Raw genomic sequence first — 17154 nt, 5'->3', positions numbered from 1 at the left:
TGGTTCAAAGGCCGTTGAAAGCATAACTCTTACATTTTGAAGAGTCTAGAACTCCTGGAACCAATAATAGCAGTAATTAGTTTATTAGTGGTTTCACTGACTGTAAGTGTGGTTCCAACTATCTGAAACCAATATTGTTTAATTGTTCCCTTGAAACCACTATGGTTCCAGGTAATTGTTAGTATTTAATTGTTGTTCCTTTAATGTAAATGTGGTTCCATCGACCCTTCAACCCAGTAATATTTTTTAGAATGAGGTCATACAACTGTTTCCGAGAGTCGGGAGAGTTTAGGATCCTTGGAACCACTAGATTGATGCAAGTTGTATGGCCCCCTGGTTCAAAGGGCCTCAAAGCAATAAATTTGAGATGTTTAAGAGTTTAGAACCATTGAAAGCAGTAATTATGATTCCCAGTAATCTTGGAATAACTATTTCTGAGATTGTAAGAGTTTGAACTAGTAATTAGTTGAATAGTTGTTCCAAGGGTTGTAAGTGTGTTTTCAAGTATCGCAAAGTAATATTTTTTAGATATTTAAGAGTTTTTATGGATGAAAGCAGTAGATTTGGTTGAAGGCAATCTTCTGTTTAATAGTGGATATATAATGTGCTTGAAGGCACTAATTCTGGTTTCCCTTGTTTCTGCAGAGAAGGGACGGAAGTTGTTATTCCATCTGTAGCTCCTCTCATGGTGATGAACTTTTTCTTTTTCCATTTGAATATCCTAAAAGTACCACTACTTCAACTGTTAATGTTTCCAAGTTCCATTTGCAGGCAAAGTATGTTGTATCTAGATGTTGTCATTCCCGCTTTCATGAGTGCGTCGAGGTGTTTCACTTAGGGGAGGCACATAGAAATTTGATAAGTAAAATCCCGTTTGGAGATTTGCTACTACACCTTGAAGGTGTTGAGTTGCACAAGAAGATTTTGACGGCATTGTGAAATGATGGGAACCAAAACGGAAAGCATTCAAAATAGGTGGCATTTTGGTTATGTTTGTAGCTAGTGATGTAGCGAAAATTTTAGGATTAAGTATGAGAGGCGAGAGGCCGAAATTAGTTTGGGATAGCACGACCGTTGATGATGGATGGAGGTTTGGGGCCCCAACAACCACCGTTGAACAGATTTTAGAGGTAATAAATACGAAATGTTCTCAAATGAGGAAGAATCAATTAGGTCCACTTTGAAGCATGTGACTTGCTGTTTTGTAGCATTTTCTTATTTGCATAGAGGGATCACAAGGCATATTCTTGCCTATTTATGTATATTGGTCTGGAGACGGTTGGAAATGTTGCATGGGCCTACGTCGTCTATGACTTCTTGATAGAGTCATTAAATTCATATGTTGCGAATGGAAATGGGCATATAGTGGGATGCTCTATCTTATTATAGGTAAATTTCACATGCAATCTTTAATGTTTCGTGTTTGTTAAGTATTGGATTGTCTAAACCATATTGCTTGATTTCAAGTATGGCTATTTGAGCATACCGTGTTATGGGTACCGTCTCATCCCCATGCGTATCCATGTCTATTGAAGTGTACAGGTAAGATGGATACGAAGAGGAGGGAGCATAGAAAGTTGATTACGCATATTGCTGACGGGGTTTTCGAAGCATCACAAGTGAGAATAATTCATACCGGTCGTTGTCTTACATGTCTATTGGGTTATTATGGTTGAATTTGTGATCCAAATATGAAATGGATTTCAGGTTGTCATACGGCTAGAAGCTGTGGGACGAGAAGAATGCCTACTAGTCTGGAACCACTATTTATATTATTAGATTGTGTGAAGCACCATAACATCTGAGGGTTTAAGTTAATATTTTACAACGGTACATAAATTCATGGCAACTTTCACGCCCAATGAAATACTATTAGATTGTGTGAAGCAATATTTCTACTCTGGAACCACTATTTATACCTTGGAACCACTATTTACACCTCAGAACCACTATTTATACCTTGGAACCACTACTTATACCTTGGAACCACTATTTATACCTTGGAACCACTACATACTGGTAAATAGTGGTTCCTAGGTATAATTAATGCTTCCTAAGTATAATTAGTGGTTCTGAGTGTTTAAAACCCTATAAATAAACTCATTCTCACTCTTTATAGTGTTTTTGAGTGCATAACTTTTTGTAATCACAATTTAAACTCTCCGAACAAGTATTAGGCCATCTAAACTATGAACCACCATAAGATCTGAGTGTTTAGACAACTATTTAACCCATTGTTCATAAATTCATTGCAACATGTCACCAATGAAGTACTACCAATATTTCTACTCTGGAACCACTATTTATACCTTGGATCAGCTATTTACACCTTGGAACCACTATTTATACATTGGAACCACTACATACTGGTAAATAGTGGTTCCTAGGTATAATTAGTGGTTCTGAGTGTTTAAAACCCTATAAATAAACTCATTCTCACTTTTTATAGTATTTTTTAGTGTATAACTTTTTGTAATCACAATTTTAACTCTTGGAACAAGCATTAGGCCATCTAAACTATGAACCACCATAAGATCTTAGTCTTTAGACAACTATTTAACCCATTGTTCCTAAATTCATTGCAACATTGACACCCATTGAAGTACTAGCAATATTTCTACTCTTGAACCACTATTTATACCTTGGATCAGCTATTTATACCTTGGAACCGCTATTTATACCTTGGAACCACTACATACTGGTAAATAGTGGTTCCTAGGTATAATTAGTGATTCTGAGTGTTTAAAACCCTATAAATAAACTCATTCTCACTTTTTATGGTGTTTTTTAGTGCACAACTTTTTGTAATCACAATTTAAGGTCTCGGAACAAGTATTAGGCAATCTAAACTATGAACCACCATAAGATTTGAGTCTTTAGACAACTATTTAACCCATTGTTCCTAAATTCATTGCAACATTGACACCGAATGAAGTACTATTAGATTGTGTGAAGCAATATTTCTACTATGGAACCACTATTTATACCTTGGAACCACTACTTATACCTCAGAACTACTACACAGTGGTAAATAGTGGTTCCTATTTGTAATTGGTGCTTCTAAGTGTTTAAATATTGGTTCCTAGATATCAACAGTGGTTCCGAGAGCAAAATATTGCTTCTACACATTTAAATAGTGGTTGTAATTGTATATACATGATTTTCATCCAGGTTTACTCTAAATAGAAACATAGAGGGCAATAGAGAGATTATGACAATACACCATAGCATTGTAAAGAGGATGATGACAATAACAAATGCCTAACAAAACCATAACAAATCCCTAACAAATGCACAAGATGATGACAATACACCATAGCATTGTAAGGAACATGTTAAAACTATGCAAATGTATCACAATGGACCTAGAAGAGAAGCTTAGGTTTCATAGCCAAGGAAAAATAAAGAGATCCAATAAAATCTTGATTTTAGGAGAGGGGACTTTCACCTCTCTGCAATGGAATTTGAATGGATTTTTACAACATTTCCTAGACAATGGAGTTTCATTTTGGCGTGGGGAAGAAGAAGGTAAAAAGGTCAAAATGTTACGTGAAATGCATTGGGATCCGTTGCTTAATTTCTTGGGGGGGGGGAACCAACAAAAGGGCATTTTGGTCCTAAAACAATCCTTGGGATGCGTTTCACCCCTTTTTGAGAAATTAGCCAACTTCACCCTTTTTTGAGATTTTCAGATAATGTAAGCCCAAGGGTTCCCATGGGTTAATCATTTACCTTACCTTATTGTTTTGATGCTAGCAAACTAAATTGATTAGCTTTTATGGTCTAATGTATTGCTTTGAGGTGTTGTGTCATATACAGGAATTTCATGTCATGATCGCCATTACACAACTCATCTCAACACATAGCTTGTGGATCAAGAAAGCAAGGAACCGAGAGCTTGCACCTAGATTGGAAGCATCCTCATTTGAAGATGTTCAAGTCAAGAAGCTCAACATAAAAATCCTACAAGTTCCCAACAAGTGTCAAGAAGAAGCTTGGAGTTGAACAAGTCATTGGTGACACCTCATGCACCTTCCAACATGCATTCAAGATTGGAGGAGTCACAAGAGTCAAACGAAATTCAAGAAGTTCACTCTCAAGTTGAAGAAGTTCAAGGAAGTGCAAAGGAACAAAGACATTCCAAGAAGACTCAATGGTATAGACTATTAGAATGTATTTGGAGTCCTCTTGATTTTATGTTTAAATGCACATTCAAAAGGTTTTCAAAATGGTTTTCATACTTAATATTTTACATCTTTGAAAACCATCAACACACCCAAGAATGTGCTTGAAAACCTAGGACTAAATCTCAAAGACCAAAGCCCAAAGCCCCTGGATTTTAAAGTTAAAAATAGAATTTCACTCAGCGACGGTCGATCTGGCAATGCTGAGTGACCGCGGTATGAGACCTGAAATTCCAGACGCCTCGAAATTTATTAGGCCAGTCGACCGGGGTAAGCCGGGTGACCGCAGATATGTTTCTGTTTGAAACAGAAACAATCCAGGTTGGTCTTAGAGGTCGACCACGATGGGTCCGGTCGACCGCGATAATGTTTTGAGCGAAAATTAATTCAAACAGGAAGCCCTAGCCGGGCGACCGCCCTTGGGCCCGTCGACCGCGTCGGTATGAATTTTGAATTTCAAAAGAAGCGCCCGATAAGGGCGGGCGACCTCCGTGCCTCGGTCGACCGCCACAGCTTGGAAATAGATCCGTTGAGGCTTTCGCAAGTTGACTTTTTCAACTCTGTAATTCACAGTTTTACCCCCAAAAGGTCATATTTCCTTGTGGGCTATATACACTATCAAAAATATTCAAACCAACCCCTTTTTTTTTTGCAAGATCAAATCCTATCTTCTTGAACCTAAACTTTTCTATGAAAGGTTAAACCTCTCTGAACTTGTATTTTTACATTCTATCAAGAGGATCTCCATAGGCTTTACATTTGCATCTATTCCTTGGAGAGATTGTGAGCTTTTAAAAGTTGTAATCAGCCTATCAAGAGGCATTGAGAGTTCTTTCATTTTATTTCTTCATTCTATATTTGAGCGTCTCCGATTTGGCCCGGAAACAATTGTAAGAGAAAGGTGTCCTCGGAAAGGCTTCATGCGAAAGGGTGTGATCCCTTGGATGTTGAAGGAGTTGGTGTACGGCTTTAAGATTCGCCTGTTGAAGAATCTTATTGGTTAGTGAAGAAATCCAATGAGAAAAACTTGGAAGAGTGGAGTAGGTCAAGTCGTGACCAGACCACTATAAATCTTGTGCCTTGTGGATGCTTTCTCTTCTCCTTCTCTTTGTACTTGGGTGTTTGGTAATCTTTTTCTTTACTTATGTTTATGCTTGATTGAAGGGTTAGAGTATATATGCATAAAGTAAAATCTAATCTCTAGCATACATTATTGATTGATTAAGGGTTAGACTTGTTTAGGCTTAATTGGTAAATTAATTTTAATAATTCATTTAATTAAGCCCTAAAATTTTAATTAGCCATTTCAACCCCCCCTTGGGTTGTCACCTTGTATTTCAGATAAAAATCACATTTTTTTGAGAATTTTACCTTCTTTTTTTTTGGCAATTTTAAAACGACCTTAAGCACTTTCTCTCTCTCATGCGAATATGATAAACATACTGAATTTAAAATAATATAAAAGATAAATAAATAAATAAAATTAAAACACACCTTGAGGAGGTCATACACCTTGGCCAAAATGGAAATTCCAATGGGCGGATCGTGAGAAATCACAATGACAATGCCAATGGGTGATCCTCCGTTTATAATTTAGGTTCACTCTAAATCTCTCTCAGTAGACATGTAGAATGAAGATACGAACAAAATTTCTTTATTTGTTGTTTGTTCTTATCAAGTGGGACAAGATAAAAAGATAAGAAATTAAAGATAGGAAAAGATAAATACGCCCCTTTTCATTACTTAGGAAGAGACAAATAGAAGGGAGCAATGCTAGGAAAATAGGGCTGCAATTAATCACACGGAAAAAAGAAAAAGTTGGTTTGGCCTCTTGCATTGCAATGCTTCCCTAGGATGTAAACATGCTTTTGAGGATGGCTATTGATACAAATAAATTAAAAAAGCTCATCCTCAAAGAAATGGAAGGCAAGGAAGGAAGTAGCTTTTGGCTTAAGGAGTTAATTAAGTTCCTTAGGATTCCTGATATGGATTTGAATATAGAATCACACGTAAAACATAGTGTCAGGTGGAGATGGTTTTAAACTCCAATTGAAGAGCTTTTGTCTTGGCCAACACACTATCATGAAAATGGAAATGAAAGTGGGAGAGTGAGGCAAAACAAACTATAAATGGCTTTTGTCTTTCGTCACCTGCTGTTTGTTTTGGGGAAATGATTTCGACACACATCTTTTGACACAAGCGGCTCATGTTTCTTGTCTTTTATATTTAAAGAGATGCAAAAGGGTTTTTACTGTCCCCAAAAAGCACTTACCTGACAAGTAAATGCTAAAAGACAAGATACATGAGCGCATGTATCAAAACATAGTTGTGCTGAAATCATTTCCCTTGTTTTTACTTCTCTTATAGTTTGACAGAGAACCCCCCAACCTCAAATCTCAATTAATCACTCCTCAATGGATTGGAATTAAAAACTTTTTTCTTATTTTCATGTGGTTAGAGTAGAGTAGAAGGTGGTGCTGTACCATTCACCCTTCCTAAAACAGGGTATTCTTCACCCACCGTAGTTCTAGGCTTTATTCTTCATAAAATTGGTTTTATATTACACATCATGGAGTAATATAAAACGTCCTTTATTCCTCTTGCTTAATCATAGTTAGCAAAACTCTGTTTAAAACAACGTTATTTTTTCTTCTTGTTTTATTGTTGTGCCGTTTAAAACTTTTACAACGAATAAAACTCTATCTTTTTGAGGCAAATGTTTTAAGCACGTTTAAAATGCATTTTAAACATTTTAAACACGTTTTTCCGGCCAACTTTCTAATTTTCGCACCACCATATTTTGTAAATGACAAAATTCTAAATTCATTTCTTGTGTTTCTTTTTTTTACTATGGATTTTTCAACCAGTACCGTATTAAATTCGAATTTTTGCTATACCGTTTTTTTTTTTTTTGCCGAATCACATTTTGCTAACCATGGGATTATTCGGTTTGTGCGTGATGATTCCAATAACGGGAAAAAAAATCAAGGGGTGGCCTAAAGGAAGGAAAAATCAAAGAGAAAACAAAACAAAACCTAAAAAATTCAAAGGAGAATAAAAATAAGAAAAGTAGGAGAGTGTTTCTCATCAAAATAGGCCACTCCGTACAAACTTGGAGAGAAGGTTTCTCCAAGGCTGAATGTGAAGAAACGCATTCATCACATACAAATTCAAATGAAAGGAGAAAAAAGGAGAATGAAGAATAAAGCCCTCTTCCACAAACTTATCTTTAATTTCCAACATGTAGCTACCTTGTTTTTAAGTAATGGCTGGGTAATCATCTTCCATAAATCTCGCAAGATGGAATGATCAATGTATTGCAGTGGAAATCTTCACACTCAAGATTTGATAGTAATTTTGTATTAATAGGTGAAGAAAATATAGATATGAGAAAAAACATTACTTGCAAGGGGCACCACCAAACAGAACGCATTTAATATAACATTAACTTACAAATACATCGAAGAAAAAACATGTAAAATTGTAATCTTTGTCCATTGGGAAACAAAGCGGATGTAGCAGTGAAATTATTTTTCCATAGTATCTCCAAAATTACTGAGGTGAGATAAACCTTCACTGACAAATAAGGCCCTATTTCATCATTCTCTGTGGATCCCAGCACCAAGATATATGTTTCTAACAAAACACATTTCCTTTACAACGTCTGCCATCTCCATTCTCTCTCTCGGAGATTCTGCAGAACACACCACTCCAATCCTCACTAAGGATACCAAACACTCTTGCAAACGACGTATCTTATCATTGTAATTCTCAGCAATGTTAGTAGCTCTTTCTTCATCATCTTCTAAAAGAATTAATGGATCTAGAATTTCCATCACTCGATTAGGCAAAGACAACTGGACAAATTTGTGAAGACTTAGGCCATCCTTAAACATGTCATCTGTGGGGCGCTTTCTAGCGAATATCTCCAATAAAAGAATCCCATAGCTATACACATCTCCGGCTGTGGACACATGACCACCTGCCCCATATTCTGCAATTCCACACATCTTTTACACTTTTTGTTGTGATAAAGGATAAAAGATACCACGTAGAAACTAAAAGTAAATATGAGGTTGGATTTTGAAGAAAAAGAAGGAAATTTTATCTAAGAGATGATAGATAATTGAATGATCTCTTCACATTTAGAAACCTACGTTGCATGGAAATAGTCTAGAATTTTTAGAGAAACACATAAGAAGCGATTTAACATAATGAAAGAAAATGTAGAAGTTATGTCCTATGTTGCATTTTTACAGGTACGAGTGTTAGAATCTGACATGGGTATCTAGTGTCAAATTCAGAAAACCTAAAAAAGAATGATTTGTAGATTCGCCAAAATATTTTAATCATTTGTCAAATGTTAATTTTTTTTCTTAATACTATTATTTTAACCAATAACATATTTAAATTTTAATAAGTTAAGTACATATAATGTTTTATTTCTTTTTTAAAAAAAATTACTAATAGGATGGGTGAAATTCAAAATGTGTAATAATTATAAAGTTGTGGCAGTAGCATCCAGAAAAACAGAAAAGAGATAAAAGAGATCGACTGTCATAGAGACTCGAGCAAGTTTAGACGTAAGTGTCCCACACGGGTACTTCACCCATTTAGAAGAATCCATATAACATGGGTTTTGGCCAATCAAGTCATGTAAGTGATGAATAGCATTCCACTATGTATTACTCAAAACTGCTAGCCAATTTTGTTCTCAACATCATTTTTTCATCTGAAACCAGCCAAGTCTCAGTGATTACACATGCAAAAGCACTACAAAAATAGATCAAATTAAACTTCATACTATTTATAAGGTAAAAAATACGTAGAAGTACAAGGAAATGAAATGATGTCATTTTCTAAGTACAAACAAAATAGTTGTAAATATCATCTTTAATTTCACTTTCATGTTGACTTAGGAGAGGCAACTTAAAAGGCAATTGTTGAAAATCCATTAAACACAAGAAAGTAGAATGAATAGTGCACGCCAACCAAACATGTCTCGAAAAGGGAAATGGCATCATTTTACCTTCCTTTCCAAGGGAAACACTATTTCAGTCCCAACATTAATCCAAAAGTCTCGTATTTATTATTAGTAATTATTAGAAACCTCCTTGATCTATATTTATCAAACACCTTAAATTTAGGGATTATGGGCCCTAAGTCCTGGATATGACTCTTTCTAGAACCATATAACCAGACTAGGAAAGTATCGCTTGTCATGTGCTCAAGCTCTTTTGGAGAACCTAATTCATCTTTCTTCCAAACCACTTTTCTTTGAAAAAAATCACCAAAAGTTGAAATGTTTGACTAGGGATTTATAGAAACAACTATTTAATAGAAAGAAAGCAAGGGTTCAAAGTGTGGGAACCATCCTCCACTGACATCTAGAGGGAAGTGTGTGCACCTTCAGCAGATGGCGTGGAGTGAACTTGTGATGCGGCAATTGGGATCTTTCGCGGCACTCATTAATCTGGAAATCCTTGTGTGGCCGATGCCAGAAAGTGGCTACTTGACCCCCACCCTTCGTCCAAACCAGTGGAATGAAAACAAATACCTAACTCTATGTTTCTTCTTTTTGAAATTTGGCATTGCATTAATAGTCAAAAAGTATTGGGCGGGGAATGGATGTCCCACACACGATACTTAAAAGTGGTCCGCATACCCATTACAAAGCCTGTTAGATAGGTGAGATAACCGGCGACACGACTAACATGGACTCCCAAAGGACTCCTTCCTTTGCTAGAATATCCGTCGCCTCATTAGCCGATGTAAGCCCAAGGGTTCCCATGGGTTAATCATTCACCTTACCTTCTTGTTTTGATTCTGGCAAACCAAATTGATTAGCATTTATGGACTGATGTGTTGCTTTGAGGTGTTGTGTTATTTTGTATACAGGATTTTCATATCATAATCGTCATTACACAACTCTTCACATTACATGGCTTGTGGATCAAGGAGCAAAGTAACCAAGAGCTTGCACCTACATTGGACACATCCTCATTTGAAGATGTTCAAGTCAAGAAGCTCAACATGAAGATCCCACAAGTTCCTAAGCAAGTGTCAAGAAGGAGCTTGGAGTTGAACATGCCATGGTGACACCTCATGTACCTCAACATGCATTGGAGATTGGAGGAGAAGTCACAAGAGCCAAGACAAGATCAAGATGTTCACTCAAGCCAGAGAAGTCCAAGGAAGTGGAAAGGAGCTGATACATTCTAAGAAGACTCAAGGTTCTTATTTTTAGAATGTATTTAGAGTCCTCTCGATTTTATGTAAAATGCACTTTCAAATGGTTTTCATACTTAACTTTTTACATCTTTGAAAACGATATACACACCCAAAAATGTGTTTGAAAACCTAGGACTTAAGCCCAAGACCATGGCCCAAAAGCCCCTGATTTTTAAAGTTAAAAATGGAATTTCACATAGGGCCGGTCGACAGGGCTTTTTTGGGAGACCGCGATATGGAACCTGGAAGTCCAGGACATCTCAAAATTTATCGGGCTGGTCGACCGGGCCAATCCGGTCGGCCGCGGATTGATTTTCTGAAAATTCAGAAAACATCCAGGTTGGGCTTGGCGGACAACCGCAATGGGTCGGTCGACCGCGGATAGGTTTTTTAGCCGAATTTTTGAGCTAACAGGTTAGCCTCACAGGACGACCGCCATGGGGCTGGTCGACCGCAATGGTAATAAATTTGAAAATATAAAAGGGCACCCGATAGAGGCGGGCGACTGCGGTGGCTCAGTCAAGCGCGACGGTTGGGCAAACTTGCCGTTGAGGCATTTTCTGCTTGACTTTTTCAAGCAAGTTTTTTACGGTTTTACCCCCAAACAGTCATATTTTCAAATACACTATATATAGATGATTAAAACATATCTCTAGAAGCTTTTGAACATTTAAGAAAGATCAAAACCCATTTTTCTTGAGCTAAAACTTTCTATCAAAAGCCAAACCTCTTTGATCTTGCATTGCACATTCTTTCAAGAGGTACTCCATATGCTTTACATTTTGTCTTTCCTTGGAGTGTTAGTGAGCTATTAAAGTTTGTAATCTGCCTATCTAATGAGGGTCAACCCTAACCCAAACAGCTTTTAAATCTTTTGCATGCATTCATCTTTGCACTTTTAGTTTCTATCTCTATTACTATTTATATTTCTACTTCCAGTTATGTTTCTATCTTTATTTTAATGAATAGCTGTTTTAATTATACTAACCGTTTAATCATAAGAAATATTTTTATAATGTAATTCTCATTTTGTAGCTCTTATTATGCAAGGCACTAAGGGATTTTGTTCAGCTCGTTATGACTCAGTTACTACTGTTTTTATAGGTTCACATGATGACATGAACACAAAATAAGAGAGCTTAAAGGAATCGAGGAAAGTGTGTTCGGCCATTGTTGGTTTGACTAGCTATCCTGTCAGGCAATTTGCCGTAGTTTGTTTTATTTAGTGGATTAGTTTCAACTTATGCTAGGAGGCTTCTAGATTTTTTTGTGTTGATAGTTTACAAATTCAAAAGGAAATGAAATTACTATTTTATAGTTGAGAGTCAACTTTTTTCCCTTTTGGCGTAGCGATTCGGACTTTGAGATTTTGGAAAAAAAATTATGTCTAAAAATTTGCCCCAAATCCAGGTCGTTACACACGGTTCGCTCCACGAATGAAACACATCATATTAATGGATATTCATACATAGACTACACAAACAGAGGGAATAATTCACTCTTTTCTCCTCTTGAGAGGGAGAATTGCTATGATTTGTGGATACGAACACGGGTGTCGCGTGTTGACACACGGATACGGCAAACTCCCAAAATTTAGAAACGGGGACACAGGTAAAATAGAACGTAGATATAATCATAATTTGTGGATATGGATTCCTATGTCAAGTTTCGACACGGATACGAGTTGTCAGATATGAGGACGTCTAAAAATCTAAAAATGGTGAAACGTACATACATATAAAATTACTAATTATTGTATAATTTGTAACAATATAAATATGGTAATCATTTAACAAACTAATAAATCTCAACTATAATCTAAAACAAACATGAGATAATCAAATAACAGCACATTCATCAATTTAATCTAGTTATCTTCCGTCTCCAATATACAGCTAGTAAGGGAGACCAACATGATATAATGAACATAGTATTGGTCCTATTGGAATTAAGAGTTTGTTTAGAGTTTTAGGTTTAGGGAAGGGGAGGGGATATAACAACAAATATTATTTAAAGAAGAGTTTATAATAAAAGAAGAGTTAATGATAAAAGAGGCATATACAATATTCTATAATAAAGTAGAATGTCACACTTGACACGGAAAAAAAATGTCTCCACAAGCCCGTATTAAGTCTAACACTTCTAGCATTACATTTAAAGGTGTCTAAAGGAGTGTCGACATGTGTGGACACGCTTGTCGCATCGGACACAACACGACACATGTGCCGGTAATAAATTCAAAGTGCCGGCTAAATCATAGGTGAATTGGTAACTGCATCCAATCTCCGAAAAAGTCCATATTGTTTTGATTATTCAAATTTTGATGGGATATGTACCTAATCCCTATGAATGGGAGCAAACCTTATTCCGTGATTGTGCAGAGTGCAGACAATGGCATAAGAAATATAAACCACTTAAGAAATGCGTGCAGATTCTGGATTTGAAGGCCAGAAAACATTTTTAGGTGGCAAATTTGGAATCATGAATACTAACCGTCAGGAGGTTCTTCGTCAATAATTATGTCTGGGTCAATGTTGGCATGGATAACATGACTATCAGTGCTACGGCGAACAGTTCCTTTTATGCCCATCAAGCAGTGTTCCTAGTCCACAGAATGAGGCCACAAATTATAACAAGATATTTATCCATAAAAAAATGAAGATTATATACACCAAACAGAAAATATTAAGGCAATTATAACCAACCTTAGAGGGCTGAAACAAAGTGTGTGAATCATGCCGCGGTCCTGGAGTCGCATTTGTTTGTCTTCACCCAACATATATCCTCACATCTCCTAAATCCCCACTAAATTAAGAGAAAAAAATACCATACAAACAAAAAAGAAGCACATTAGAGGGAATGAAAGGATTTATTACAGTTGAACACATTACTGCATTCCAGCAGGGGGCAATGCAGTGAAGTTTTTTTTTTTTTGTCTGTATTATGTGTGAGCAAAAAGTCCAAACTCCAAGCATCCATTTTCCAAAATAAATAAATAAAGTCCAAAGCAATGCAATGAAGTTAAGAGATGTTATCATGTTAATGCTATCAGATATTTTCTTTAGGGTCCTCTCTTAGCTGTGGTAATCAAGATCAATACTCAATTCCGATGTAAGTGAAATAGTAATTTCTGTTAAGCTCAACTAACATACCTTCTTTAGGCACAGGCGTCCCTGCTCAAGACCCACACCATCACCAACCCAAAGGAAGATAAATGAAGGAGTGTCAGCAATTGCCTGAAAACATGGTAAGAGCAGAATTAAGACTTCAGAGAAAAGGCACAAGGTTATAAAATAATATGAATGGACAGCAAATGTTGCATATGTAATTATGTAAATAGATTTGAGAGAAAATAAAGACATCCAAAAGCCATATCAAATACGCCAACACTGAAGTGAATAAACTTAGGACAAGTAAATGATGTACCTCAATTTTTAGATTTTGTATTTCTTCTGGTGTCCAGTACTCCATATGGTCAGGAACATCAGGCGCCTGATGGACATATTCCTCCCATGAGGGATCGACAAGAATGACATCGAACTTGTTGCCAAAAATTCAGGGGACAACACATGCTTGCGCAGGTCGCACTTGTGTTGTCCCTCATTTTTTGGCCACAATTTCATTTTTCCTCTGAATAAGTTCCCTCACCTTTGGGTAATCCTCCACAACACTGGTGAGTTCTAGCTCCCTGAAGAAATTCTGTGGTCGCATACCGGTATCCACAAAATTTTGGGAGTAGTCCTTTTGCTCTCCCCTTGAAGGAGCTTTACCAGGGGGAGCACTAATCCTAGGTGGACCCCAACCCATTGGAGCATTATCATGAGGTACCTCCACAGCACTGGTGAGTTCTAGCTCCCTGATGAAATTCTGTGGTCCAGTCCCCATATTAGGAAGGAATCGCGGTCCTGACAATCGAGGTGGTGGTATGGGAGAAAGTCCAGGTGGGGCAGCTAACATATTCATATCAAAACCTCGAGGTCCAGGCCAAAAAATGGGCCCTGGAGATGGAGGAGTGAAAACCGGTACAATTGGTGGGCCTGGAGCTGCGGACATGTTCGGCCCAATGGGCTGCATGGGTCCAGGTGGCAAGCCCAAGTGACCAAAGGGAGGTCCCACAATAGGCACTGGGATTACAACACGTTGCCTGTCCCTCCCCTGAACGCTTCCTCTTCGTCCTCTCCATCCTCCAATTCTTCCTTGAGGAATGCCCCTATTGAAAGACCCCAGTCCCTGGTTATTTCCAAATGGAGACTGTGAACCCCTAATAGAAGTCTGGCCTGCACTAGTAGTATGCCCAGAAGACATGGATCCAGACTCCTCGCTCCCATAATCGAGAGACTTGGGCCTGATCTCTATCACATCAGAATACTCATTTGTAGTTCCAACACTCGAGTTTTTCACGCCTTCAGTCCTGGTTCTATCTTTTCTATAAGCAGGTGTACCATGAAGCTTCTCATTATCCATTCTATCCCGTTCCATTCTATCCTGTTCACGCCTCTGTGAGTCCCATTCCGTTTTATAGTCAAAATCACCATCCCCATCTTTTGCCTCTTTATCATTCCAGCTCTGCTGCCTTTTCCTCCAACTATCTGTAGAACCACCCCAATCCTTATCTCTGCCTTTGGATCTATCATTTCCGTAAGCTTCTTTTTCAAGTTGCGTCCGTTTGTGGCTAATGCTTCTTTCATTGTCAGATTGAGAGGAACCTCGATCAATTTGATCAGACTCTTGATTATGTCTCTCAATTCTCTCAGGGCTTCGTGACTTTTTAGTGTGCCTCACTTCCCTACCACTTCTATCTGTATTAACAGACCTCTCTCGACTTTCCGCATCATCACGGCCACTATGTGCAAGGTCTCGTTGCTGTCTATTCTTCTCAGTTTTCTCTCCATGGGCTCTGGAGCTCAGCCTATGGGCACTAGACTCAACATCCTTCACCATTTTATTTCTGACACTCCTCTGCTTATTGTCTCTAACACCTTCTGATCTTTCCTCTTGAGCCTCTGACATGCCTCTACTTTTACTCCTCTCTCCATCAACCCTTCTCTCTTCCTTCTTGCTTGATCTAGCACCCTTATCAATGTTTGAATCTAAAGCCCTCCTTTTACTCTTTTGTGATTCAATTCTTGCATGAACATATCTATCTCTAGAAGACACATGCTTATGATCCAAATAACCACCATCATCGGCCTTTCTGACAGGTTCAGATTCCTCCCATCTTCTCCTCGGATTCCTTTCCCGTTCACGACTTCCAAGACCTTTATCTCTACCACTTTCCATCCTTCCTGAATACCTCGAATCCCTATCTCGCGCATTTTCAAATGACCCATCATGGGGAATATCCGCCTTGCTTCTAATTTTGCTCTGAGAAGCCTCTTGAGAGGACGTCTTTGTGCTCGGTTTCCTCAGAGAATTCCTCTCATTTTCATCGGCTAAACAATATATTTCACTCCTTACAACATCCCTGCCCTTTCTACTAATTTCCGATTCTCTATCCTGACACACGATACTCAATATCTTCACACTCTTCTCCTCCTTGGTTTTCTTCATTATCTTCTAACATGATTCCTCGTCCCCACTGACCCCTCTGCTTGAGCCCCCTAACTTTTTTCTAACATCATTTTTGTCCCCGACACTCTTTCTTTTTCCACCATTGTCCCATTCTTCATTTTCTTCTGGAATGTTGCGCTTTCTAGAGTTGCTTGACCCGCGCTTCCTCTTATCAGCGATCTCCCTATCTTCCTCTTCGTCAACCCCATAACCTTTCATGTCTGAATTCTCCTCCAAATCCTGTTCCGGGTAACTCCGAATTGATTCAAGTGCATCCATTACAAAGAAAGACTGTCAAATACAATTGATTTATATTCCTTTCTCTACGCTTAATCAAGATACAATTGCAACTTCAACAATGAAATAATGCTAAAATTCATCTAATAAGGGTGTTTATAACATCATAAACCAAATAAAGCATTAGCCCTGAATCGACAACTCGTTCTGAAACCTGCAATAAAAAGAAATAGAAAATCAGGCATCCATGGCATTTAAAACCAACTGATTACCCCACACAGGCACGCACGCGCACAAAAAATACCACAATCCCAAAACCATTATTGCAGGAAACTCCTTGGGCGGGCGGAAAACCCGTTTCCCCTAAAACGCTTTTCTCGTGGAAGGGAAACTCGTTTCCCCTAAAACGTAGGAAACGCATTTCGGAAACATTTCCGAAATATGATAAAAAATTGGAGAGATGTCTCCGAAATGCATAGGAACATAGGAGAAACTTATGTGTGAAAAGCACGATAAACGTATGCAACACTCGTAGAAAATGCATGTGAAACGTGTATGAAACGTATGTAGAACTTACGAAAATCATTTTGGAAAAAACACATAAAAAATTGTGGAATAGACATTAAAAAAGAAAACAATAGCATATATTGTAAGAAAAATAAAAATAAGAAAAATTCAAATAGATATTTGAAATTAACAAAATTTAAATCTACAAAACCACATATATCGTGTTTTCACCGTGTTTCATGTGTGTTTTTCTATCGTTTCTAAAACACATATAATGCGTTTCCTGAGACGTTTCTCCTACGATTTTCTTTTGTTTTCTCATTGCTCGTTTCCCCTAATATTTTTTTCAAGCGTTCGTTCTCCACCCTGGTAACTATGCCCAAAACCCTAACCCTAATAAAAAAGAAAAAAACCCTGATAAATAGATAAAAACCCAACCAAAACC

At 37.6% G+C, this 17154-nt stretch overlaps 1 pseudogene; it reads right to left on the bottom strand.

Moving 5' to 3' along the window:
* Window positions 1-16244, bottom strand: part of LOC143858958 (uncharacterized) — a 101129-nt pseudogene extending 84885 nt beyond the window's left edge.
* Window positions 16245-17154: the final 910 nt, after the last annotated feature.

Source organism: Tasmannia lanceolata, unplaced genomic scaffold, assembly GCF_043159265.1.
Source record: "Tasmannia lanceolata isolate RefF3 unplaced genomic scaffold, GAP_Taslan_0.1 ptg000029l, whole genome shotgun sequence".
NCBI lineage: Eukaryota > Viridiplantae > Streptophyta > Magnoliopsida > Canellales > Winteraceae > Tasmannia > Tasmannia lanceolata.
The sequence above is the reverse complement of the archived record's forward strand: the minus strand, read 5'-3'. Positions and strand labels throughout refer to the sequence as shown.